Source organism: Ranitomeya imitator, chromosome 2, assembly GCF_032444005.1.
Source record: "Ranitomeya imitator isolate aRanImi1 chromosome 2, aRanImi1.pri, whole genome shotgun sequence".
In the NCBI taxonomy this organism is placed as follows: domain Eukaryota; kingdom Metazoa; phylum Chordata; class Amphibia; order Anura; family Dendrobatidae; genus Ranitomeya; species Ranitomeya imitator.
The window spans coordinates 337,008,234-337,035,394 of NC_091283.1; the positions used below are offsets into that span (position 1 = coordinate 337,008,234).

Genomic DNA, 27,161 nt, shown 5'->3' on the forward strand with positions numbered 1-27,161 from the left:
ATGGAGCCTCCAGCACCGACCTCCACCCCCGCAGAGCCGCACTCAACATAGAGAATGATGGAGCCTCCAGCACCGACCTCCACCCGCAGAGCCGCACTCCACATAGATAATAATGGAGCCTCCAGCACCGACCTCCACCCGCAGAGCCACACTCCACATAGAGAATAATGGAGCCTCCAGCACCGACCTCCACCGCAGAGCCGCACTCCACATAGAGAATAATGGAGCCTCCAGCACCGACCTCCACCCGCAGAGCCGCACTCCACATAGATAATAATGGAGCCTCCAGCACCGACCTCCACCCGCAGAGCCGCACTCCACATAGAGAATAATGGAGCCTCCAGCACCGACCTCCACCAGCAGAGCCGCACTCCACATAGATAATAATGGAGCCTCCAGCACCTACCTCCACCCACAGAGCAGCACTCCTCATAGAGAATAATGGAGCCTCCAGCACCGACCTCCACCCGCACTCCACATAGATAATAATGGAGCCTCCAGCACCGACCTCCAGCCGCAGAGCCGCACTCCACATAGAGAATAATGGAGCCTGCAGCACCGACCTCCACCCGCAGAGCCGCACTCCACATAGAGAATAATGGAGCCTCCAGCACCGACCTCCACCCGCAGAGCCACACTCCACATAGAGAATAATGGGGCCTCCAGCACCGACCTCCACCCGCAGAGCTGCACTCCACATGGACAATAATGGGGCCTCCAGCACCAACCTCCACCCGCAGAGCCGCAAGCCACATAGAGAATGGGGCCTCCAGCACCGACCTCCACCCGCAGAGCCGCACTCCACATAGAGAATAATGGGGCCTCCAGCACCGACCTCCACCCGCAGAGCCGCACTCCACATAGAGAATAATGGAGCCTCCAGCACCGACCTCCACCGCAGAGCCGCACTCCACATAGAGAATAATGGAGCCTCCAGCACCGACCTCCACCCGCAGAGCCGCACTCCACATAGATAATAATGGAGCCTCCAGCACCTACCTCCACCCACAGAGCCGCACTCCACAAAGAGAATAATGGAGCCTCCAGCACCGACCTCCACCCGCAGAGCCGCACTCCACATAGAGAATAATGGAGCCTCCAGCACCTACCTCCACCCGCAGAGCCGCACTCCACATAGAGAATAATGGAGCCTCCAGCACCGACCTCCACCCACAGAGCCGCACTCCACATAGAGAATGATGGAGCCTCCAGCACCGACCTCCACCCGCAGAGCCACACTCCACATAGAGAATAATGGAGCCTCCAGCACCGACCTCCACCCGCAGAGCCGCACTCCACATAGATAATAATGGAGCCTCCAGCACCTACCTCCACCCGCAGAGCCGCACTCCACATAGAGAATGGAGCCTCCAGCACCGACCTCCACCCGCAGAGCCGCACTCCACATAGAGAATAATGGAGCCTCCAGCAACGACCTCCACCCGCAGAGCCGCACTCCACATAGAGAATAATGGAGCCTCCAGCACCGACCTCCACCCACAGAGCCGCACTCCACATAGAGAATGATGGAGCCTCCAGCACCGACCTCCACCCGCAGAGCCACACTCCACATAGAGAATAATGGAGCCTCCAGCACCGACCTCCACCCGCAGAGCCGCACTCCACATAGAGAATAATGGAACCTCCAGCACCGACCTCCACCTGCAGAGCCACACTCCACATAGAGAATAATGGAGCCTCCAGTACCGACCTCCACCCGCAGAGCCGCACTCCACATAGATAATAATGGGGCCTCCAGTACCGACCTCCACCCGCAGAGCCACACTCCACATAGAGAATAATGGAGCCTCCAGTACCGACCTCCACCCGCAGAGCCGCACTCCACATAGAGAATAATGGGGCCTCCAGTACCGACCTCCACCCGCAGAGCCACACTCCACATAGAGAATAATGGGGCCTCCAGTACCGACCTCCACCCGCAGAGCCACACTCCACATAGAGAATAATGGAGCCTCCAGTACCGACCTCCACCCGCAGAGCCGCACTCCACATAGATAATAATGGAGCCTCCAGCACCGACCTCCACCCGCAGAACCGCACTCCACATAGAGAATAATGGAGCCTCCAGCACCGACCTCCACCTGCAGAGCCGCACTCCACATAGAGAATAATGGAGCATCCAGTACCGACCTCCACCGCAGAGCAGCACTCCACATAGAGAATAATGGAGCCTCCAGCACCGACCTCCACCCGCAGAGCCGCACTCCACATAGAGAATAATGGAGCCTCCAGCACCGACCTCCACCCACAGAGCCGCACTCCACATAGAGAATGATGGAGCCTCCAGCACCGACCTCCACCCGCAGAGCCGCACTCCACATAGATAATAATGGAGCCTCCAGCACCTACCTCCACCCACAGAGCCGCACTCCACATAGAGAATAATGGAGCCTCCAGCACCGACCTCCACCCCCGCAGAGCCGCACTCAACATAGAGAATGATGGAGCCTCCAGCACCGACCTCCACCCGCAGAGCCGCACTCCACATAGATAATAATGGAGCCTCCAGCACCGACCTCCACCCGCAGAGCCACACTCCACATAGAGAATAATGGAGCCTCCAGCACCGACCTCCACCGCAGAGCCGCACTCCACATAGAGAATAATGGAGCCTCCAGCACCGACCTCCACCCGCAGAGCCGCACTCCACATAGATAATAATGGAGCCTCCAGCACCGACCTCCACCCGCAGAGCCGCACTCCACATAGAGAATAATGGAGCCTCCAGCACCGACCTCCACCAGCAGAGCCGCACTCCACATAGATAATAATGGAGCCTCCAGCACCTACCTCCACCCACAGAGCAGCACTCCTCATAGAGAATAATGGAGCCTCCAGCACCGACCTCCACCCGCACTCCACATAGATAATAATGGAGCCTCCAGCACCGACCTCCAGCCGCAGAGCCGCACTCCACATAGAGAATAATGGAGCCTGCAGCACCGACCTCCACCCGCAGAGCCGCACTCCACATAGAGAATAATGGAGCCTCCAGCACCGACCTCCACCCGCAGAGCCACACTCCACATAGAGAATAATGGGGCCTCCAGCACCGACCTCCACCCGCAGAGCTGCACTCCACATGGACAATAATGGGGCCTCCAGCACCAACCTCCACCCGCAGAGCCGCAAGCCACATAGAGAATGGGGCCTCCAGCACCGACCTCCACCCGCAGAGCCGCACTCCACATAGAGAATAATGGGGCCTCCAGCACCGACCTCCACCCGCAGAGCCGCACTCCACATAGAGAATAATGGAGCCTCCAGCACCGACCTCCACCGCAGAGCCGCACTCCACATAGAGAATAATGGAGCCTCCAGCACCGACCTCCACCCGCAGAGCCGCACTCCACATAGATAATAATGGAGCCTCCAGCACCTACCTCCACCCACAGAGCCGCACTCCACAAAGAGAATAATGGAGCCTCCAGCACCGACCTCCACCCGCAGAGCCGCACTCCACATAGAGAATAATGGAGCCTCCAGCACCTACCTCCACCCGCAGAGCCGCACTCCACATAGAGAATAATGGAGCCTCCAGCACCGACCTCCACCCACAGAGCCGCACTCCACATAGAGAATGATGGAGCCTCCAGCACCGACCTCCACCCGCAGAGCCACACTCCACATAGAGAATAATGGAGCCTCCAGCACCGACCTCCACCCGCAGAGCCGCACTCCACATAGATAATAATGGAGCCTCCAGCACCTACCTCCACCCGCAGAGCCGCACTCCACATAGAGAATAATGGAGCCTCCAGCACCGACCTCCACCCGCAGAGCCGCACTCCACATAGAGAATAATGGAGCCTCCAGCAACGACCTCCACCCGCAGAGCCGCACTCCACATAGAGAATAATGGAGCCTCCAGCACCGACCTCCACCCACAGAGCCGCACTCCACATAGAGAATGATGGAGCCTCCAGCACCGACCTCCACCCGCAGAGCCACACTCCACATAGAGAATAATGGAGCCTCCAGCACCGACCTCCACCCGCAGAGCCGCACTCCACATAGATAATAATGGAGCCTCCAGCACCTACCTCCACCCGCAGAGCCGCACTCCACATAGAGAATAATGGAGCCTCCAGCACCGACCTCCACCCGCAGAGCCACACTCCACATAGAGAATAATGGAGCCTCCAGCACCGACCTCCACCCGCAGAGCCGCACTCCACATAGATAATAATGGAGCCTCCAGCACCTACCTCCACCCGCAGAGCCGCACTCCACATAGAGAATAATGGAGCCTCCAGCACCGACCTCCACCCCCGCAGAGCCGCACTCAACATAGAGAATAATGGAGCCTCCAGCAACGACCTCCACCCGCAGAGCCGCACTCCACATAGAGAATAATGGAGCCTCCAGCACCGACCTCCACCCGCAGAGCCGCACTCCACATAGATAATAATGGAGCCTCCAGCACCGACCTCCAGCCGCAGAGCCGCACTCCACATAGAGAATAATGGAGCCTGCAGCACCGACCTCCACCCGCAGAGCCGCACTCCACATAGAGAATAATGGAGCCTCCAGCACCGACCTCCACCCGCAGAGCCACACTCCACATAGAGAATAATGGAGCCTCCAGCACCGACCTCCACCCGCAGAGCCACACTCCACATAGAGAATAATGGAGCCTCCAGCACCGACCTCCACCGCAGAGCCGCACTCCACATAGAGAATAATGGAGCCTCCAGCACCGACCTCCACCCGCAGAGCCGCACTCCACATAGATAATAATGGAGCCTCCAGCACCGACCTCCACCAGCAGAGCCGCACTCCACATAGATAATAATGGAGCCTCCAGCACCTACCTCCACCCACAGAGCCGCACTCCACATAGATAATAATGGAGCCTCCAGCACCGACCTCCAGCCGCAGAGCCGCACTCCACATAGAGAATAATGGAGCCTCCAGCACCGACCTCCACCCGGAGAGCCACACTCCACATAGAGAATAATGGAGCCTCCAGCCCCGACCTCCACCCGCAGAGCCACACTCCACATAGATAATAATGGAGCCTCCAGCACCGACCTCCAGCCGCAGAGCCGCACTCCACATAGAGAATAATGGAGCCTCCAGCACCGACCTCCACCCGCAGAGCCACACTCCACATAGAGAATAATGGAGCCTCCAGCACCGACCTCCACCCGCAGAGCCACACTCCACATAGAGAATAATGGAGCCTCCAGCACCGACCTCCACCCGCAGAGCCACACTCCACATAGAGAATAATGGAGCCTCCAGCACCGACCTCCACCCGCAGAGCCGCACTCCACATAGATAATAATGGAGCCTCCAGCACCGACCTCCACCCACAGAGCCGCACTCCACATAGAGAATAATGGAGCCTCCAGCACCGACCTCCACCCACAGAGCCGCACTCCACATAGAGAATAATGGGGCCTCCAGCACCGACCTCCACCCGCAGAGCCGCACTCCACATAGATAATAATGGAGCCTCCAGCACCTACCTCCACCCACAGAGCCGCACTCCACATAGAGAATAATGGAGCCTCCAGCACCGACCTTCAGCCGCAGAGCCGCACTCCACATAGAGAATAATGGAGCCTGCAGCACCGACCTCCACCCGCAGAGCCACACTCCACATAGAGAATAATGGAGCCTCCAGCACCGACCTCCACCCGCAGAGCCACACTCCACATAGAGAATAATGGAGCCTCGAGCACCGACCTCCACCCGCAGAGCCGCACTCCACATAGATAATAATGGAGCTTCCAGCACCGACCTCCACCCGCAGAGCCGCACTCCACATAGATAATAATGGAGCCTCCAGCACCTACCTCCACCCACAGAGCCGCACTCCACATAGAGAATAATGGAGCCTCCAGCACCGACCTCCACCCGCAGAGCCACACTCCACATAGAGAATAATGGAGCCTCCAGCACCGACCTCCATCGCAGAGCCGCACTCCACATAGAGAATAATGGAGCCTCCAGCACCGACCTCCACCCGCAGAGCCGCACTCCACATAGAGAATAATGGGGCCTCCAGCACCGACCTCCACCCGCAGAGCCGCACTCCACATAGAGAATAATGGAGCCTCCAGCACCTACCTCCACCCGCAGAGCCGCACTCCACATAGAGAATAATGGAGGCTCCAGCACAGACCTCCACCCGCAGAGCCGCAAGCCACATAGAGAATGGGGCCTCCAGCACCGACCTCCACCCGCAGAGCAGCACTCCTCATAGAGAATAATGGAGCCTCCAGCACCGACCTCCACCCGCACTCCACATAGATAATAATGGAGCCTCCAGCACCGACCTCCAGCCGCAGAGCCGCACTCCACATAGAGAATAATGGAGCCTGCAGCACCGACCTCCACCCGCAGAGCCGCTCTCCACATAGAGAATAATGGAGCCTCCAGCACCGACCTCCACCCGCAGAGCCGCACTCCACATAGAGAATAATGGAGCCTCCAGCACCGACCTCCACCCGCAGAGCCACACTCCACATAGAGAATAATGGGGCCTCCAGCACCGACCTCCACCCGCAGAGCTGCACTCCACATGGACAATAATGGGGCCTCCAGCACCAACCTCCACCCGCAGAGCCGCAAGCCACATAGAGAATGGGGCCTCCAGCACCGACCTCCACCCGCAGAGCCGCACTCCACATAGAGAATAATGGGGCCTCCAGCACCGACCTCCACCCGCAGAGCCGCACTCCACATAGAGAATAATGGAGCCTCCAGCACCGACCTCCACCGCAGAGCCGCACTCCACATAGAGAATAATGGAGCCTCCAGCACCGACCTCCACCCGCAGAGCCGCACTCCACATAGATAATAATGGAGCCTCCAGCACCTACCTCCACCCACAGAGCCGCACTCCACAAAGAGAATAATGGAGCCTCCAGCACCGACCTCCACCCGCAGAGCCGCACTCCACATAGAGAATAATGGAGCCTCCAGCACCTACCTCCACCCGCAGAGCCGCACTCCACATAGAGAATAATGGAGCCTCCAGCACCGACCTCCACCCACAGAGCCGCACTCCACATAGAGAATGATGGAGCCTCCAGCACCGACCTCCACCCGCAGAGCCACACTCCACATAGAGAATAATGGAGCCTCCAGCACCGACCTCCACCCGCAGAGCCGCACTCCACATAGATAATAATGGAGCCTCCAGCACCTACCTCCACCCGCAGAGCCGCACTCCACATAGAGAATAATGGAGCCTCCAGCACCGACCTCCACCCGCAGAGCCACACTCCACATAGAGAATAATGGAGCCTCCAGCACCGACCTCCACCCGCAGAGCCGCACTCCACATAGATAATAATGGAGCCTCCAGCACCTACCTCCACCCGCAGAGCCGCACTCCACATAGAGAATAATGGAGCCTCCAGCACCGACCTCCACCCCCGCAGAGCCGCACTCAACATAGAGAATAATGGAGCCTCCAGCAACGACCTCCACCCGCAGAGCCGCACTCCACATAGAGAATAATGGAGCCTCCAGCACCGACCTCCACCCGCAGAGCCGCACTCCACATAGATAATAATGGAGCCTCCAGCACCGACCTCCAGCCGCAGAGCCGCACTCCACATAGAGAATAATGGAGCCTGCAGCACCGACCTCCACCCGCAGAGCCGCACTCCACATAGAGAATAATGGAGCCTCCAGCACCGACCTCCACCCGCAGAGCCACACTCCACATAGAGAATAATGGAGCCTCCAGCACCGACCTCCACCCGCAGAGCCACACTCCACATAGAGAATAATGGAGCCTCCAGCACCGACCTCCACCGCAGAGCCGCACTCCACATAGAGAATAATGGAGCCTCCAGCACCGACCTCCACCCGCAGAGCCGCACTCCACATAGATAATAATGGAGCCTCCAGCACCGACCTCCACCAGCAGAGCCGCACTCCACATAGATAATAATGGAGCCTCCAGCACCTACCTCCACCCACAGAGCCGCACTCCACATAGATAATAATGGAGCCTCCAGCACCGACCTCCAGCCGCAGAGCCGCACTCCACATAGAGAATAATGGAGCCTCCAGCACCGACCTCCAGCCGCAGAGCCGCACTCCACATAGAGAATAATGGAGCCTCCAGCACCGACCTCCAGCCGCAGAGCCACACTCCACATAGATAATAATGGAGCCTCCAGCACCGACCTCCAGCCGCAGAGCCGCACTCCACATAGAGAATAATGGAGCCTCCAGCACCGACCTCCACCCGCAGAGCCACACTCCACATAGAGAATAATGGAGCCTCCAGCACCGACCTCCACCCGCAGAGCCACACTCCACATAGAGAATAATGGAGCCTCCAGCACCGACCTCCACCCGCAGAGCCACACTCCACATAGAGAATAATGGAGCCTCCAGCACCGACCTCCACCCGCAGAGCCGCACTCCACATAGATAATAATGGAGCCTCCAGCACCGACCTCCACCCACAGAGCCGCACTCCACATAGAGAATAATGGAGCCTCCAGCACCGACCTCCACCCACAGAGCCGCACTCCACATAGAGAATAATGGGGCCTCCAGCACCGACCTCCACCCGCAGAGCCGCACTCCACATAGATAATAATGGAGCCTCCAGCACCTACCTCCACCCACAGAGCCGCACTCCACATAGAGAATAATGGAGCCTCCAGCACCGACCTCCACCCGCAGAGCCACACTCCACATAGAGAATAATGGAGCCTCCAGCACCGACCTCCATCGCAGAGCCGCACTCCACATAGAGAATAATGGAGCCTCCAGCACCGACCTCCACCCGCAGAGCCGCACTCCACATAGAGAATAATGGGGCCTCCAGCACCGACCTCCACCCGCAGAGCCGCACTCCACATAGAGAATAATGGGGCCTCCAGCACCTACCTCCACCCGCAGAGCCGCACTCCACATAGAGAATAATGGAGGCTCCAGCACAGACCTCCACCCGCAGAGCCGCAAGCCACATAGAGAATGGGGCCTCCAGCACCGACCTCCACCCGCAGAGCCGCACTCCACATAGAGAATAATGGGGCCTCCAGCACCGACCTCCACCCGCAGAGCCGCACTCCACATAGAGAATAATGGAGCCTCCAGCACCTACCTCCACCCGCAGAGCCGCACTCCACATAGAAAATAATGGAGGCTCCAGCACAGACCTCCACCCGCAGAGCCGCACGCCACATAGAGAATGGGGCCTCCAGCACCGACCTCCACCCGCAGAGCCGCACTCCACATAGAGAATAATGGGGCCTCCAGCACCAACCTCCACCCGCAGAGCCGCACTCCACATAGAGAATAATGAAGCCTCCAGCACCGACCTCCACCCACAGAGCCGCACTCCACATAGAGAATAATGGAGCCTCCAGCACCTACCTCCACCTGCAGAGCCGCACTCCACATAGAGAATAATGGGACCTCCAGCACCGACCTCCAGCCGCAGAGCCGCACTCCACATAGAGAATAATGGAGCCTGCAGCACCGACCTCCACCCGCAGAGACGCACTCCACATAGATAATAATGGAGCCTCCAGCACCGACCACCACCCGCAGAGCCGCACTCCACATAGAGAATAATGGAGCCTCCAGCACCGACCTCCACCCGCAGAGCCGCACTCCACATAGAGAATAATGGAGCCTCCAGCACCGACCTCCACCCGCAGAGCCGCACTCCACATAGAGAATAATGGAGCCTCCAGCACCGACCTCCACCCGCAGAGCCGCACTCCACATAGAGAATAATGGAGCCTCCAGCACCGACCTCCACCCGCAGAGCCACACTCCACATAGAGAATAATGGAGCCTCCAGCACAGACCTCCACCCACAGAGCCACATTCCACATAGAGAATAATGGAGCCTCCAGCACCGACCTCCACCCGCAGAGCCACACTCCACATAGAGAATAATGGAGCCTCCAGCACCGACCTCCACCCACAGAGCCACATTTCACATAGAGAATAATGGAGCCTCAAGCACCGACCTCCACCCGCAGAGCCACACTCCACATAGAGAATAATGGAGCTTCCAGCACCGACCTCCACCCACAGAGCCACACTCCACATAGAGAATAATGGAGCCTCCAGCACCGACCTCCACCCACACTCCACATAGAGAATAATGGAGCCTCCAGCACCGACCTCCACCCACAGAGCCGCACTCCACATAGAGAATAATGGAGCCTCCAGCACCGACCTTCACCCGCAGAGCCTCACTGCACAGAGAATAATGGAGCCTCCAGCACCGACCTCCACCCGCAGAGCCGCACTCCACATAGAGAATAATGAAGCCTCCAGCACCGACCTCCACCCGCAGAGCCGCACTCCACATAGAGAATAATGGGGCCTCCAGCACCTACCTCCACCCGCAGAGCCGCACTCCACATAGAGAATAATGGAGCCTCCAGCACCGACCTCCACCCGCAGAGCCGCACTCCACATAGAGAATAATGGAGCCTCCAGCACCGACCTCCACCCACAGAGCCGCACTCCACATAGAGAATAATGGAGCCTCCAGCACCGACCTCCACCCGCAGAGCCACACTTCACATAGAGAATAATGGAGCCTCCAGCACCGACCTCCACCCGCAGAGCCACACTTCACATAGAGAATAATGGAGCCTCTAGCACCGACCTCCACCCGCAGAGCCACACTCCACACAGAGAATAATGGAGCCTCCAGCACCGACCTCCACCCGCAGTCGCACTCCACATAGATTATAATGGAGCCTCCAGCACCGACCTCCACCCGCAGAGCCACACTCCACATAGAGAATAATGGAGCCTCCAGCACCGACCTCCACCCGCAGAACCGCACTCCACATAGAGAATAATGGAGCCTCCAGCACCGACCTCCACCCACAGAGCCGCAATCCACATAGAGAATAATGGAGCCTCCAGCACCGACCTCCACCCGCAGAGCCGCACTCCACATAGAGAATAATGGAGCCTCCAGCACCGACCTCCACCCGCAGAGCCACACTCCACATAGAGAATAATGGAGTCTCCAGCACCGACCTCCACCCGCAGAGCCGCACTCCACATAGAGAATAATGGAGTCTCCAGCACCGACCTCCACCCGCAGAGCCGCACTCCACATAGAGAATAATGGAGCCTCCAGCACCGACCTCCACCCACAGAGCCACATTTCACATAGAGAATAATGGAGCCTCAAGCACCGACCTCCACCCGCAGAGCCACACTCCACATAGAGAATAATGGAGCTTCCAGCACCGACCTCCACCCACAGAGCCACACTCCACATAGAGAATAATGGAGCCTCCAGCACCGACCTCCACCCACACTCCACATAGAGAATAATGGAGCCTCCAGCACCGACCTCCACCCACAGAGCAGCACTCCACATAGAGAATAATGGAGCCTCCAGCACCGACCTTCACCCGCAGAGCCTCACTGCACAGAGAATAATGGAGCCTCCAGCACCGACCTCCACCCGCAGAGCCGCACTCCACATAGAGAATAATGAAGCCTTCAGCACCAACCTCCACCCGCAGAGCCGCACTCCACATAGAGAATAATGGGGCCTCCAGCACCTACCTCCACCCGCAGAGCCGCACTCCACATAGAGAATAATGGAGCCTCCAGCACCGACCTCCACCCGCAGAGCCACACTTCACATAGAGAATAATGGAGCCTCCAGCACCGACCTCCACCCGCAGAGCCACACTTCACATAGAGAATAATGGAGCCTCCAGCACCGACCTCCACCCGCAGAGCCACACTCCACACAGAGAATAATGGAGCCTCCAGCACCGACCTCCACCCGCAGTCGCACTCCACATAGAGAATAATGGAGCCTCCAGCACCGACCTCCACCCGCAGAGCCACACTCCACATAGAGAATAACGGGGCCTCCAGCACCGACCTCCACCCGCAGAGCCGCACTCCACATAGAGAATAACGGAGCCTCCAGCACCGACCTCCACCCACAGAGCCGCACTCCACATAGAGAATAACGGAGCCTCCAGCACCGACCTCCACCCACAGAGCCGCACTCCACATAGAGAATAATGGATCCTCCAGCACCGACCTCCACCCACAGAGCCACACTCCACATAGAGAATAACGGAGCCTCCAGCACCGACCTCCACCCACAGAGCCGCACTCCACATAGAGAATAATGGATCCTCCAGCACCGACCTCCACCCACAGAGCCACACTCCACATAGAGAATAATGGAGCCTTCAGCACCGACCTCCACCCACAGAGCCGCACTCCACATAGAGAATAATGGAGCCTCCAGCACCGACCTCCACCCACAGAGCCGCACTCCACATAGAGAATAATGGGGCCTCCAGCACCGACCTCCACCCGCAGAGCCGCACTCCACATAGAGAATAATGGAGCCTCCAGCACCGACCTCCACCCGCAGAGCCGCACTCCACATAGAGAATAATGGAGCCTCCAGCACCGACCTCCACCCACAGAGCCGCACTCCACATAGAGAATAATGGAGCCTCCAGCACCGACCTCCACCCGCAGAGCCGCACTCCACATAGAGAATAATGGAGCCTCCAGCACCGACCTCCACCCACAGAGCCGCACTCCACATAGAGAATAATGGAGCCTCCAGCACCGACCTCCACCCGCAGAGCCGCACTCCACATAGAGAATAATGGAGCCTTCAGCACCGACCTCCACCCGCAGAGCCGCACTCCACATAGAGAATAATGGAGCCTCCAGCACCGACCTCCACCCGCAGAGCCGCACTCCACATAGAGAATAATGGAGCCTCCAGCACCGACCTCCACCCGCAGAGCCGCACTCCACATAGAGAATAATGGAGCCTCCAGCACCGACCTCCACCCGCAGAGCCACACTCCACATAGAGAATAATGGAGCCTCCAGCACCGACCTCCACCCGCAGAGCCGCACTCCACATAGAGAATAATGGAGCCTCCAGCACCGACCTCCACCCGCAGAGCTGCACTCCACATAGAGAATAATGGAGCCTCCAGCACCGACCTCCACCCGCAGAGCCGCACTCCACATAGAGAATAATGGAGCCTCCAGCACCGACCTCCACCCGCAGCGCTGTACTCCACATAGAGAATAATGGAGCCTCCAGCACCGACCTCCACCCGCAGAGCCGCACTCCACATAGAGAATAATGGAGCCTCCAGCACCGACCTCCACCCGCAGAGCCGCACTCCACATAGAGAATAATGGAGCCTCCAGCACCGACCTCCACCCTCAGAGCCGCACTCCACATAGAGAATAATGGAGCCTCCAGCACCGACCTCCACCCGCAGAGCCACACTCCACATAGAGAATGGAGCCTCCAGCACCGACCTCCACCCGCAGAGCCGCACTCCACATAGAGAATAATGGAGCCTCCAGCACCGACCTCCACCCGCAGAGCCGCACTCCACATAGAGAATAATGGAGCCTCCAGCACCGACCTCCACCCGCAGAGCCACACTCCACATAGAGAATAATGGAGCCTCCAGCACTTACCTCCACCACCCACACTCCACATATATGGCGCTCTGTGTGCACAGGACCTGTGATGAGGTCACAGGAGGGGAGGAGTCAGGGGTCACATGATCAGGGGCCTCAGTGTATGCAGGACCCTGCTGTGCTGGTTGTCATGGTGCTGCATGAGGGGAACTTTGTGAGATCAAGTGGGGTTTACAGTGAGGATGTAGGAGAGCCGCATGTGTAAGAGGTGTGTGTAAGGAGCGGAGCTGTGTGTGTACGAGGTGTACGGAGCTAAACGAGTGTGATCGACAATACTGAAGTCGTTCGCTTGTTTCCTAGCCTCTTTACACCAACTGAGAAAGAATGATGGGGACAGAACAATCACAATTAGATCAATCTGTCCCCATACAGTATCATGTTATCAGCAGCACATCTGCAGCTTACACCGGGCGATATGCTGCTGAGAACAAGGATTTCTGTTGAACACGTGATAATTAGTTTTCCAGGTGATTCTAATTAAAGGAAAACTACTTAAAGGGACTCTGTCACCTGAATTTGGAGGGAACAATCTTCAGCCATGGAGGCGGGGTTTTTGGGTGTTTGATTCACCCTTTCCTTACCCGCTGGCTGCATGCTGGCTGCAATATTGGATTGAAGTTCATTCTCTGTCCTCCATAGTATACGCCGGCGCAAGGCAAGGCAAGATTGCTTTGCGCAGGCGTGTACTATGGAGGACAGAGAATGAACTTCAATCCAATATTGCAGCCAGCGGGTAAAGAAAGGGTGAATCAAACACCCGAAAACTCCGCCCATATGACCCAAAACCAGTCCCGCCAAATTCAGGTGACAGAGTCCCTTTAAAATTGATGTTCCACATTATTAAGGAGGCCACAGGTTTCAAGCAATATGGGAAATAGCAAGGATCTCTCTGCTGCTGAAAAGCGTTAAATAGTGCAATGCCTTGGACAAGGTATGAAAACATTAGATATTTCACGAAAACGTAAGAGTGATCATCATACTGTGAAGAGATTTGCGAATGAAACAGAGCTCAGACAGAGTTCATGCAGATAAAGGCATAATGATAACGTTTCTGCCACACAAATTCATTGGATTAAGAGAGCAGCCTCCAAAATACCATTACAAAGCAGCAAACCGTTAGTTGAAGCTGCTGGTGCCTCTGGAGTCCCTCAAACATCAAGGTGTAGGATCCTTCAAAGGCTTGCTGTGGTGCATAAACCTACTATTCAGCCACCCCTTAACTGTGTTCACAAGCAGAAACGGTTGCCGTGGGCCCAGATATACATGAAGACTAATTTCCAAACAGTGCTGTTTACTGATGAGTGTCGAGCAACCCTGGATGGTCCAGATGGATGGAGAAGTGGATGGTTGGTGGAGGCCACAATGTCCCAACAAGGCTGCCAGCAAGGAGGAGGAGGAGTCACGTTTTGGGCCAGAATCATGGGAAAACAGCTGGTAGGGCCGTTTAAGGTTTCTGAAGGTGTGAAAATGACCTCTGCAAAGCTTATATAGTTTCTGACAATTTTCTTCCATGGTATAAAAAGCAGAAACGTGCCTTCAGGAGCAAAATCATCTACATGCATGACAATGCCCCATCTCATGCTGCAAAGAATACCTCTGAGTCATTGGCTGCTATGGGCATAAAAGGAGATAAACTCATGGAGTGGCCACCATCTTCCCCTGACCTCAACCCTATAGAGAACCTTTGGAGCATCATCAAGCAAAAGATCTATGAGGGTGGGAGGCAGTTCACAACAAAACAGCAGCTCTGGGAGGCTATTCTGACTTCATGCAAAGAAATACAAGCAAAAACTCTCCAAAAACTCACAAGTTCAATGGATGCAAGAATTGTGAAGGTGATATCAAAGAAGGGGTCCTATGTTAACATGTAACTTGGCCTGTTAAGATGTTGTGGAGTTAAATAGCTATTTTGTTCAATGAATGTGACCTCCTAATCCGTCAAATTCCACAAATGAGCGTTTTCAGTTCTTTAAAACATAGCAAATGTTTAGAAATGCTACTGTGCTTAATTGTTTGGAACAGTGCATTTTGAGTTTTTATTCATTTTGGAGATTATACTGTTATCATTGGGTGGTTTCTTCAATAAAATTCGATGTATAATCTAACGGGTGATGATTTTTATTAGACTGACTGTCATTTGCACCGACCATTTAGGAAAATACGAGAAAAATATAATTTGCATAATAATTTGGAACATGGTGTAGTATAATACACTCCTCATAGTCCTCCATATATTAAACTACACTCCTCAGTCCTCCATATAGTACAATACATTCCTCAGTCCTCCATATAGTATAATATACTCCTCATAGTCCTCCATATATTAAAATACACTGCTCAGTCCTCCATATAGTGTAATACACTCCTCATAGTGCTCCACAAAGTATAATGCACCGCCATAGTCATCCATGTAGTATAATTCACTTCCCATAGTATAATGCACCCCATAGTTCTTCATATAGTATAATGTATTCCCCATAGTACTCGATATAGTATAATGCAGCCCACATATAGTATAATGCTGCCACCCCATAGAATATATGGTAACCCCCTCATAACGAAGCCCCCATAGAATATAATGTAGCCCCTCCATAGAATACAATGTAGCCCTCCTCATATAGTATAATGTAGCCCCCTTATAGAGTATGATGCAATCCCCCTCATAGAATATAATAAATGTAATACATAGAATAAATTTAATGCATAGAATATAATGTAGCCCCCATAGAATATGATACAACCCACCTCCCCATAGAATATAATGTAGCCTCATAAAAGAGTATGATGCAATCCTCCCTCATAGAATATAATACAGCCACCCATATAATATAATGTAGCCCCACAGAGAATATAATACAGCCCCCCATATAATATTATGTAGTGCCCAGAGAATATAATACAGCCCCCATAGAATATAATGTAGCCCTCAGAGAATATAATATAGCCCCACATAGAATATAATGTAGCCCCCCAGAGAATATAATACAGCCCACCTCCCCATAGAATATAATGTAGCCCCATCAAAGAGTATGATGCAATCCTCCCCCATAGAATATAATACAGCACCCCATAGAATGTAATACAGCCCCCCATAGAATATAATACAGCCCCCAATAGAGTGTAATACAGCCCCCCATAGAATGTAATACAGCCCCCCATAGAATATAATACAGCACCCCATAGAATGTAATACAGCCCCCTATAGAATATAATACAGTTCCCATAGAATGTGATACAGCCCCCCATAGAATATAATATAGCCCCCCATAGAATGTAATACAGCCCCCCCATAGAATATAATACAGCACCTCATAGAATGTAATACAGCCCCACATAGAATATAATACAGCCCCAATAGAATAGAATACAGCCCCCATAGAAATAATACAGCCCCCCATAGAATGTAATACAGCCCACCCATAGAATATAATGCAGCCCCCCATAGAATATAATACAGCCCCCATAGAATGTAATACAGCCACCCCATAGAATGTAATACAGCCCCCCATAGAATGTAATACAGCCCCCCATAGATATAATATAGCACCCCATAGAATATAATACAGCCCCCCATAGAATATAATACAGCACCCCATAGAATGTAATTGTTACGGATCTGCAACACAGGACTAAGGTAGAAGGGGAAAACTGACCCTGCTTTATGACTTGGCTGAAGCCATATGATGAAGTGGGCGACCCATTCCTTGCAAATAGACCCACCGACAATCCTAGGTTAATCTCAAGCGAAGACCTATAGATTAGGGGTAGGGGACGCCTAAAACAACTAAGGACTGGGTACAAAACGGGTCACCTCCTAGTAGAAAACAGAGAAGGCTGCAAAAACCAATAGAAAACAGAAACTAAGGCTAGCAGAATCAGAGGTACCAGCACTGCACAAATAACACACAGAGAACACAAAGCAAAGCACCAAGCTAGAGCTCAAGCAGATTAACACTGTTGTCCAGCAAAGAATGGGAGGCAGGTGCTGGTTAATAAAGAGTGATACAAACACCTGACCCAAGACAAACCCAACACCAGAGGAAAAAGACCAGCAGCCAGAACTCCACAAGAAAATGGCGGATAACCACAAACTAAACAGATTCTAACAGTAATACAGTCCCCCATAGAATATAATACAGCCCACCATCGAATATAATACAGTACCCCATAGAATGTAATACAGCCCCCATAAAATATAATACAGTCCCCATAGAATGTAATACAGCCCCCATAGAATGTTATACAGCCCCCATATATCATCCAGCCCCCCATAGAATGTAATACAGCCCCTCATAGAATGTAATACAGCCCCTATAAAATATAATACAGCCCCCCCATAGAATATAATACAGCCCACTAAAGAATGTAATACAGCACTCCATAGAATGTAATACAGTCCCACATAGAATGTGTGATGCAGTGACCCCTGTTACAGCTAGTGGGCGCTGTAGGTGCTCCTCAGGATGCACATGGAGGCGTATCTGTGATTATGATTATGAAACAGTGACTGGCAGGATTGGAAATGGCCGGTATGTGTCGCAGAGGGAGTCTGCGCTGTAAGCCAGTAATGTAATGAACACTGTAGTCCTTCAAGTGTTTGTATAGTTTGTAAAGGGAGGCTTGCAGGGTTAGCTGGAGAGCTGGCGGGTCTGGCTAACCACACACACCACCCATCTATGGGAGTGGTAACAACTACATAATGTGACCAGGGTGTGGTCACATGGTCTCTGTAATGGAGAGTGTGTAGATCCTGGACGGCTTGTGTGTTGGGAGGTCCTGTGTGTGGGCAGGATCCCTGAATAGCGCACTGAGAGACTGGTGTGTTGGATGGCCCCAGGAGGGGACGAACGTCCTGAACAGCACACAGAGTGGCCTGTGTTGGACGGTCCCAGGTGGGAATGGAGTCCTGAAGAGCACCCGGAAAGGCCAAATGTGCAGTCTGTGAAGGCACTGCGCTGGGGAGCTACTAACCTTTGTAGGGTCTGGACTGTTGGGAGTGCTGTTATGGCTGGCAATCAGGCAACACAGCGTGCAGTAATCAGCGCACATACAGAGATCTGGCAATAACCAAAAACAATAGGACGAGCTCTGAGACGTGGAATCTCTGTAGACTGCAGTACCTGATCTATCCTCACACAACTGTAAGCAGCAGTGGATTGCGCCTATCAACTACCTATGCAACTCGGCACTGCCTGAGGAGCTGACTAGCCTGAAGATAGAAATACAAGCCTGACTTACCTCAGAGAAATACCCCAAAGGAATAGGCAGCCCCCCACATATAATGACTGTTAGCAAGATGAAAAGACAAACGTAGGAATGAAATAGATTCAGCAAAGTGAGGCCCGATATTCTAGACAGAGCGAGGATAGCAAAGAGAACTATGCAGTCTACAAAAAACCCTAAAACGAAAACCACGCAAAGGGGCAAAAAGACCCACCGTGCCGAACTAACAGCACGGCGGTGCACCCCCTTGCTTCTCAGAGCTTCCAGCAAAAGTTAATAGCAAGCTGGACAGAAAAAACAGTAAACAAACTAGAAGCACTTATCTAGCAGAGCAGCAGGCCCAAGGAAAGATGCAGTAGCTCAGATCCAACACTGGAACATTGACAAGGAGCAAGGAAGACAGACTCAGGTGGAGCTAAATAGCAAGGCAGCCAACGAGCTCACCAAAACACCTGAGGGAGGAAGCCCAGAGACTGCAATACCACTTGTGACCACAGAAGTGAACTCAGCCACAGAATTCACAACAGTACCCCCCCTTGAGGAGGGGTCACCGAACCCTCACCAGAACCCCCAGGCCGACCAGGATGAGCCACATGAAAGGCACGAACAAGATCTGGGGCATGGACATCAGAGGCAAAAACCCAGGAATTATCTTCCTGAGCATAACCCTTCCATTTGACCAGATACTGGAGTTTCCGTCTAGAGACACGAGAATCCAAAATCTTCTCCAATTCCCCCTCCACCAAAACAGGGGCAGGAGGCTCCACAGATGGAACCATAGGTGCCACGTATCTCCTCAACAACGACCTATGGAATACATTATGTATGGAAAAGGAGTCTGGGAGGGTCAGACGAAAAGACACCGGATTGAGAATCTCAGAAATCCTATACGGACCAATAAAACGAGGTTTAAATTTAGGAGAGGAAACCTTCATAGGAATATGACGAGAAGATAACCAAACCAGATCCCCAACACGAAGTCGGGGTCCCACACGGCGTCTGCGATTAGCGAAAAGCTGAGCCTTCTCCTGGGACAAGGTCAAATTGTCCACTACCTGAGTCCAGATCTGCTGCAACCTGTCCACCACATAATCCACACCAGGACAGTCCGAAGACTCAACCTGTCCTGAAGAGAAACGAGGATGGAACCCAGAATTGCAGAAAAATGGAGAGACCAAGGTAGCCGAGCTGGCCCGATTATTAAGGGCGAACTCAGCCAACGGCAAAAATGACACCCAATCATCCTGGTCAGCGGAAACAAAACATCTCAGATATGTTTCCAAGGTCTGATTGGTTCGTTCGGTCTGGCCATTAGTCTGAGGATGGAAGGCCGAGGAAAAAGATAGGTCAATGCCCATCCTACCACAAAAGGCTCGCCAGAACCTCGAGACAAACTGGGAACCTCTGTCAGAAACAATATTCTCAGGAATGCCATGTAAACGAACCACATGCTGGAAGAACAAAGGCACCAAATCAGAGGAGGAAGGCAATTTAACCAAGGGCACCAGATGGACCATTTTAGAAAAGCGATCACAGACCACCCAAATGACCGACATTTTTTGAGAAACGGGAAGGTCAGAAATGAAATCCATCGAAATATGTGTCCAAGGCCTCTTCGGGATCGGCAAGGGCAAAAGCAACCCACTGGCACGTGAACAGCAGGGCTTAGCCCTAGCACAAATTCCACAGGACTGCACAAAAGCACGCACATCCCGTGACAGAGATGGCCACCAGAAGGATCTAGCAACCAACTCCCTGGTACCAAAGATTCCTGGATGACCGGCCAGCACCGAACAATGAAGTTCAGAGATAACTTTACTAGTCCACCTATCAGGGACGAACAGTTTCTCGGCCGGACAACGATCAGGTTTATTAGCCTGAAATTTCTGCAACACTCTCCGCAAATCAGGGGAGATGGCAGACACAATGACTCCTTCCTTGAGGATACTCGCCGGCTCAGATAACCCCGGAGAGTCGGGCACAAAACTCCTAGACAGAGCATCCGCCTTCACATTTTTAGAGCCCGGAAGGTATGAAATCACAAAATCAAAACGAGCAAAAAATAACGACCAACGGGCCTGTCTAGGATTCAAGCGCTTGGCAGACTCAAGATAAGTAAGGTTCTTATGATCAGTCAAAACCACCACGCGATGCTTAGCACCCTCAAGCCAATGACGCCACTCCTCGAATGCCCACTTCATGGCCAGCAACTCTCGGTTGCCCACATCATAATTACGCTCAGCAGCAGAAAATTTCCTGGAAAAGAAAGCACATGGTTTGAACACTGAGCAACCAGAACCTCTCTGTGACAAAACCGCCCCTGCACCAATCTCAGAAGCATCAACCTCGACCTGGAACGGAAGAGAAACATCAGGTTGACACAACACAGGGGCACAGCAAAAACGACGCTTCAACTCCTGAAAAGCTTCCACGGCAGCAGAAGACCAATTAACCAAATCAGCACCCTTCTTGGTCAAATCGGTCAATGGTCTGGCAATGCTAGAAAAATTACAGATGAAGCGACGATAAAAATTAGCAAAGCCCAGGAATTTCTGCAGACTTTTTAGAGATGTCGGCTGAGTCCAATCCTGGATGGCCTGAACCTTAACCGGATCCATCTCGATAGTAGAAGGGGAAAAGATGAACCCCAAAAATGAAACTTTCTGCACACCGAAGAGACACTTTGATCCCTTCACGAACAAGGAATTAGCACGCAGTACCTGGAAAACCATTCTGACTTGCTTCACATGAGACTCCCAATCATCTGAGAAGATCAAAATGTCATCCAAGTAAACAATCAAGAATTTATCCAGATACTCACGGAAAATGTCATGCATAAAAGACTGAAAAACAGATGGAGCATTGGCAAGTCCGAACGGCATCACCAGATACTCAAAATGACCCTCGGGCGTATTAAATGCCGTTTTCCATTCATCTCCCTGCCTGATTCTCACCAGATTATACGCACCACGAAGATCAATCTTAGTAAACCAACTAGCCCCCTTAATCCGAGCAAACAAGTCAGAAATCAATGGCAAGGGATACTGAAACTTAACAGTGATCTTATTAAGAAGGCGGTAATCAATACACGGTCTTAGCGAACCATCCTTCTTGGCTACAAAAAAGAACCCTGCTCCCAATGGTGACGACGATGGGCGAATATGTCCCTTCTCCAGGGACTCCTTCACATAACTGCGCATAGCGGTGTGTTCAGGTACGGACAAATTAAATAAACGACCCTTAGGGAATTTACTACCAGGAATCAAATCGATAGCACAATCACAATTCCTATGCGGAGGTAGGGCATCAGACTTGGACTCTTCAAATACATCCTGAAAGTCCGACAAGAACTCTGGGATGTCAGAAGGAATGGATGACGAAATAGACAAAAATGGAACATCACCATGTACTCCCTGACAACCCCAGCTGGTTACCGACATAGAGTTCCAATCCAATACTGGATTATGGGTTTGTAGCCATGGCAACCCCAACACGACCACATCATGCAAATTATGCAGTACCAAAAAGCGAATAACTTCCTGATGTGCAGGAGCCATGCACATGGTCAGCTGGGCCCAGTACTGAGGCTTATTCTTGGCCAAAGGTGTAGCATCAATTCCTCTCAACGGAATAGGACACCGCAAAGGCTCCAAGAAAAATCCACAACGTTTAGCATAATCCAAATCCATCAGATTCAGGGCAGCGCCTGAATCCACAAACGCCATGACAGAATATGATGACAAAGAGCACATTAAGGTAATGGACAAAAGGAATTTGGACTGTACAGTACCAATAACGGCAGAGCTATCGAACCGCCTAGTGCGTTTAGGACAATTAGAAATAGCATGAGTAGAATCACCACAATAGAAACACAGTCTGTTCAGACGTCTGTGTTCGTGCCGTTCTACTTTAGTCATAGTCCTGTCGCACTGCATAGGCTCAGGCTTACTCTCAGACAATACCGCCAGATGGTGCACAGATTTACGCTCGCGCAAGCGACGACCGATCTGAATGGCCAAGGACATAGACTCATTCAAACCAGCAGGCATAGGAAATCCCACCATTACATCCTTAAGAGCTTCAGAGAGACCCTTTCTGAACAAAGCCGCTAGTGCAGATTCATTCCACAGAGTGAGTACTGACCATTTCCTAAATTTCTGACAATATACTTCTACATCATCCTGACCCTGGCATAAAGCCAGCAGATTTTTCTCAGCTTGATCCACTGAATTAGGCTCATCGTAAAGCAATCCCAGCGCCTGGAAAAATGCATCAACATTACTCAATGCAGAATCTCCTGGTGCAAGAGAAAACGCCCAGTCCTGTGGGTCGCCGCGCAAAAAAGAAATAATAATCAAAACCTGTTGAATAGGATTACCAGAAGAATGAGGTTTCAAGGCCAAAAATAGCTTACAATTATTTCTGAAGCTCAGGAACTTAGTTCTGTCACCAAAAAACAAATCAGGAATCGGAATTCTTGGTTCTAGCATCGATTTCTGATCAATAGTATCTTGAATCTTTTGTACATTTACAACGAGATTATCCATTGAGGAGCACAGAGCCTGAATATCCATGTCCACAGCTGTGTCCTGAAGCACTCTAATGTCTAGGGGAAAAAAAAGACTGAAGACAGAGCTAAGAAAAAAAAATGATGTCAGGATTTCTTTTTTCCCTCTATTGGAAATCATTGGATGGCTCCTTGTACTGTTATGGCTGGCAATCAGGCAACACAGCGTGCAGTAATCAGCGCACATACAGAGATCTGGCAATAACCAAAAACAATAGGACGAGCTCTGAGACGTGGAATCTCTGTAGACTGCAGTACCTGATCTATCCTCACACAACTGTAAGCAGCAGTGGATTGCGCCTATCAACTACCTATGCAACTCGGCACTGCCTGAGGAGCTGACTAGCCTGAAGATAGAAATACAAGCCTGACTTACCTCAGAGAAATACCCCAAAGGAATAGGCAGCCCCCCACATATAATGACTGTTAGCAAGATGAAAAGACAAACGTAGGAATGAAATAGATTCAGCAAAGTGAGGCCCGATATTCTAGACAGAGCGAGGATAGCAAAGAGAACTATGCAGTCTACAAAAAACCCTAAAACGAAAACCACGCAAAGGGGCAAAAAGACCCACCGTGCCGAACTAACAGCACGGCGGTGCACCCCCTTGCTTCTCAGAGCTTCCAGCAAAAGTTAATAGCAAGCTGGACAGAAAAAACAGTAAACAAACTAGAAGCACTTATCTAGCAGAGCAGCAGGCCCAAGGAAAGATGCAGTAGCTCAGATCCAACACTGGAACATTGACAAGGAGCAAGGAAGACAGACTCAGGTGGAGCTAAATAGCAAGGCAGCCAACGAGCTCACCAAAACACCTGAGGGAGGAAGCCCAGAGACTGCAATACCACTTGTGACCACAGAAGTGAACTCAGCCACAGAATTCACAACAGAGTGCCCTGGGCACAAGGACATGACCCCTGTAAGGCAGCTCCCCCAGGAGAGAGGACTGAAAGAAGGTCAGTGTGTGGAGAAGGAGCTCCAGAAAGCTAACACCTAGAAAGGCAGCTATTATAACTGCAGAGAAGAATCTGCCAGTGGAACAGACTGTTGGTGCTTGTAGTGTTCCATGGACATTGATGAACTGTTCGGCGTACTTTCACCCATGGTAACTGGACAAAATGAGAAGCCCGTCATGTTTAGTGACTGTGAATTAAAGCCATATAAAATGTATATAATTAACTGTGCATGGCCCGGTTTATGCTGCATAAAATAAACCGGATAGACTGTTTTTTGAGGAAAACCGTGCCTGTCTGCGTTGATCCCGGTGCCAAGCGAGTGTCCCCAACACATGCGGTAAGCGCTATCTTACAAATGTAATACAGCCCCCATAGAATATAATACAGCGCCCTCATAGAATATAATGTAGCAGACCCCCCACACCCCACCAAGAGAATGGCCACACAGTCCAGTTCTCACTCATTGATAGATTTAAAAAAACACACACAATTCTCACCACTCCTCATGCCCCATGCTGCTCCCGGCTCTGGTCTCAGCAGCTGCAGTCTGCCCGGGACACAGCAGGTATGCGATAAAGTGAAGTCATCGCGCACCCGCAGTGTCAGAGGCAGAGAGGAATGATGGGAGAAGGAGCATCAGCTGACGCTCTCTCCTCCATCATTGCATTGAACTGTACTGGCATCATAGACGCCGGTATAGTTGAATGCGTTGGTGCTGGCGTGGGGCTGTCAGCGCTGGCATTGGGGGGGAGTCATCCTGAAATCAGAGAGTCACCCGGTCATGGCAGTGGAGGAGGGTGACTCTGATTTCAGGATCTAACATGTCCTCTGCAGCCCCATTCTCCCCTTTCTCTTTTTTGATTTTGGACTAATTTGACCTCCCTCATTGAACTATTTTTAGGGAGAGTTCTGGGTTTTGGGCACTATCACATTCTTTGTTATTTGTCAGCCTGTTTTTTATCTTTTTTTATCCTGTTTAAACTTTATTTGTCTCTAATACTATTTATTTTGTGCATATATTGTATTTGCCCATTCGGGCATATTGCATCCTGTTGAGTCTTTTTAAGATTTATATGTAAGATCTTCCTGTCCAGCAGTCTAGTTTACCATAATATACAGTATTTCCAGTACATTTAGTGGAGGTAGGTGCCTTCCTTGGGGGGCACCTACAAGGCCCCCTATGGTTGTTAATCTTATGGTTTTTTAATTGTTTTTAATTGTTTGGGTTGCCTTTTGTTGATGTTTCAATAAATGTATATATACCTTTTTGCTATACTAATTTTGGTGATCCTTCCTTATATACGCTACCTTTTTTTTCTCCTTTTGGTAACATACTGTACATGTTTCTAGCATGTGGTCAGTGATCCCATATCTAATTATTAGTAGTGCCTTCAGGTCCCACCTTTTTTCCCACATTGTAATTTTGTGGCGATGATATGAAGCTTTCTGCAGACCTCATGCATATTAAAGAAAAATGTTTTTCTGTTTCAAAACGTGATACAGCCCATTGTATATCACGTTGTAATTTTGTGGCGGTGATATGAAGCTTTATACAGACCTAACACACATTAAAAAAAGTTTTAGTGTTGCAATACATGATACAGCCCACCGTATTCCATGTTGTAATTTTATTGTGGTGATATGAAGCTGTCTGAAAACCTCATGCACATAAAAATATTTTTCTGTTGCAAAACGTAATACAGCCCACCATATCCCATGTTGTAATTTTGTGGCGGTGAAGTTAAGCTATAAAATCACTATTGAATCCAAAAATATAATGTGCTAAACACATGCATATATATCAAACTCATCCGTAACACTCTAATCCCTCTCCACTGGGGAAGTGAACGGACAAAGCACATCTCACCACAATTAGAAATGAAACACTATGTTTATTACAAATATCTAAAAATTAACTCAATAATAAAATACAAATCAAGACCTCAGATGTGAGGCATATGGCTAGAGAATCCTTTATACACATATAATCTCATGTTGCTAAAATAGCATTGCAGTAAGTCAATGAGAGGGATAAATACAAACAATACCTGCAACCCCTAAGCTAATGCTATGTCAGATGAACTGTCCTAAGTGAATTGGTTAAATATCAGGACCATATGTGAATGTGCTTGGACAATTAATGTTCTTGCTTGCTATCACACTCGATGTGCCTTTATCAATGAACATCTAAGTGGCAAATACATAAGCAAGATCTGTATGATGAGTCTCTCTCATTAAATTACTTACTTAATGTGTGGATCCGATGCCGTGTCCCTCCACCCCAACGCGAGTTTCGTACACACTTCTTCAGGGGGCGTATGAAATGGAGCTGTCTGAAAACCTCATGCACATTAAAGATGCTTTTCTGTTGCAAAACGTGATACAGCCTGTCGTAACCTATGTTGTAATTTTGTAGCGGTGATATGAAGTTTTGTACAGACCTCACACGCATGAAAACAAAATGTTTTTATGTTGCAAAGCATGATATAGCCCACCATATCCCATGTTGTAATTTTGTGTTGGTGATATGAAGCTGTCTGCAGACCTCACCACATTAAAAAAAAAATGTTTGTCTGTTGCAAAATGTGATACAACCCGCCGTTTCCCTCGTTGTAATTTTGTTGCGGTAATACGAGGTTTTGTGCAGACCTCAGCACATTAAAAAAAGTTTTTCTGTTGCAAAACGTGATACAATCTGCCGTTTCACACCTTGCAAATTTGTTTCTGTGATATGAGGTTTTGTACAGACCTCAGCACATTAAAAAAATGTTTTTCTGTTGCAAAACGTGATACAGCCTGCCATATCCAATGTTGTAATTTTGTGGCTCTGTCTGCAGACCTCATGCACATTAAAAAAAAAAAATGTTCTCTTGCAAAACATGATTTAACTTGCCATATCCCATGTTGTAATTTTGTGGAGGTGATATGAAGTGTTGCA

General features: G+C 51.3%; 1 protein-coding gene across 2 annotated transcripts in view; it reads right to left on the bottom strand.

Annotated features, from left to right (window-relative positions):
* Positions 1 to 13,523, bottom strand: part of LOC138663612 (zinc finger protein 84-like) — a 59,370-nt gene extending 45,847 nt beyond the window's left edge. The window contains exon 1 of one of the 2 annotated variants that reach the window (XM_069749881.1): positions 13,477 to 13,523. The gene's annotated coding sequence lies outside the window, so the exon portion shown is untranslated. The remainder of the gene's footprint in view (positions 1 to 13,476) is intronic. The other variant, XM_069749882.1, reaches the window with a different exon arrangement.
* Positions 13,524 to 27,161: the final 13,638 nt, after the last annotated feature.